At 43.6% G+C, this 2,321-nt stretch overlaps 1 pseudogene; it reads left to right on the top strand.

Moving 5' to 3' along the window:
- On the top strand, positions 1–1,995 carry LOC149012375 (UDP-glycosyltransferase 91A1 pseudogene; annotated as a pseudogene).
- Positions 1,996–2,321: the final 326 nt, after the last annotated feature.

Consider the following 2,321-nt stretch of genomic DNA (forward strand, 5'->3'; position numbering starts at 1 on the left):
TGTTTTTTTTGATTTGTAGGTTGAACCGTTGAAGTTTCACGTGGAAATCTCAAAGAAAGAAGTAGTTATAAAGGGAGATCAATTTTTGAAGCCAAATCCAAATTCAGAAGTGTTCCAAGTACAAGGGATTTGATTGATAAACCGATAGATCCTTTAATGGCGAAGCAGGATTTGCACGTGGTGATGGTTCCATGGTTAGCTTTCGGGCACATGATTCCATTCCTGCATCTTTCCATAGCAGTAGCTAGAGCTGGAATCCGTGTCTCCTTCGTTTCCACCACCAAAAATCTGAGCAGAATTCCACTCCATTTAATTCCTCATGATTTAGCAGCTCCGTTGAATCTGGTGGAGCTTCACTTACCCGCCGTCGATGGCTTACCAGCAGAGGCCGAAGCCACCGTGGACATGGCCATGGAAGAAATCCAATACCTGAAGAGAGCATATGATCTGCTGAAACCACAACTCAAGCAGTTCATCTCCCAGGACATCCCAGATTGGATAATCGTCGATTTCTCTCCCTTCTGGGTGGCAGAGATCCCACGAGAACTCAACGTTGATATCCCACTCATCTTGTTTTCTGTTTACAGCTCTGCCATGTTTGCCTTCTTTGGTCCACCTGAGAATGTCACTGACGAAGCTCAAGCCCAACACTGGCCATCTCCAGAATCTTTTACATCTCCGCCCAAGTGGATCGATTTCCCATCTACGGTTGCCTTCCGGCCGTTTGAGGCAGGTCCCATGTATGGAGGCGTTTTCGGTAAAAACGCCTCTGGAAAGACCGACGCCGAACGCATCTCGCTCATCTCTACTGCCTGTGAGGCCTTGGCCTTCCGAAGCTGCAGCGAATATGAAGGTCAATATCTGGAATTAGTACAGAAACTCTACCGGAAAACTGTGATTCCAGTCGGTGTTCTTCCACCCGCGCCGGCACCTTCTTCAGCTGAGAAAAGCTTCGGAGGAGAGTGGCTGGCAGTTTTCAAGTGGTTAGATCAACAACCACCCAAGTCGGTTGTGTTTGTTGGGTTTGGCAGTGAATGGCAGCCCAGAAGAGAACAGATATATGAAATGGCTCATGGAATTGAGCTCTCTGGGGTTCCCTTCTTATGGGCTCTGAGAAAACCCACCTGGGCAATGGATGAAGAAGATGCCGTGCCGCCAGAATTCAGGTCGCGAACCCAAGGCCGAGGTGTGGTGTGCATGAGCTGGGCGCCTCAGCTGGAAATTCTTGCTCATCCTTCTGTGGGTGGGTCATTTTTTCATTCAGGTTGGGGTTCCATAATAGAGACACTCCAGTTTGGTCACTCGCTGGTGGTGCTGCCGATGGTGATCGACCAGGGTTTGAATGCAAGGCTTCTGGTTGAGAAAGGGTTGGCCGTGGAAGTAGAGAGAGGAGAAGATGGTTCTTTTGATCGGAAAGGCATCGCCAGAGCACTAAGGAAAGTCATGGTGGAAGAAGAAGGTGAGGGGTTGAGGGTGAGAGCGAGGGAGATGAAGGCCATCTTTGGTAATCACGGGCTCAATCAAGCCTACATGGATGGGTTCATCCATTACCTTAAGCAGGGCCAAAGAAAGAGCAACCAAATTGATTAAGCCACTATTAGCAGTCTTTGACTTGAATTGGGATCATTGTTATCGTGATGTCGTTCGAGGATAAAGGAACCATGCCCCTGTGACTCTTGCATTTAGTAGTTTTCTTCTAGTATTAGGTGAAATGTAGAAGAAGTGCGTTTTATTCAAGAGAAAACAGTTTGTAGTATTAGAATTTAAAATTTAAAGTAAAAATCATTAGATATGAATTATAAGGGAGAAAGAAGTTTCCTGATCTTGCAAGTGGTTCATTTGATTGTGTGTGATGAAATAATAAATAAGCGCACAAAAAAGAGAGACAACCATTTACGAGGTTCAGTCTTCCTAAGAAACCTAAATAAAATGAAGTTATCATACTCAAATTGCTGATAAAATAATAAACATTATATTACAATAGTCTTTCAATATCTTGCAATATTCTTTAAATATCTCCTACTAGGAATAAGAGATCTAATATCTCCTAGAATATTCTTCCAATAACTCCTGCAGGAAATAGAAGATCCGATCTCTCCTAGAAATAAAAGATATTATAACACTAACACTCCACTTCAAATTGGAGTGAAGATATCATCTGAGGTCAACTTGATCATCAAATTTTGAAATGAACCCTTGGGCAAGGCCTTTGTGAAAATGTCTGCTAGCTGGTCTTCATTATGAATATAAGGAGTTTCAATTGTTTTATTTTGGACTCCTTCTTTTTACTGTACCAAGTAACAATAATATCCCCCACAAAC

This window comes from Hakea prostrata, chromosome 6, assembly GCF_041222555.1.
Source record: "Hakea prostrata isolate BN-2017 chromosome 6, UWA_Hpros_2, whole genome shotgun sequence".
Classification (NCBI taxonomy): Eukaryota; Viridiplantae; Streptophyta; class Magnoliopsida; order Proteales; family Proteaceae; genus Hakea; species Hakea prostrata.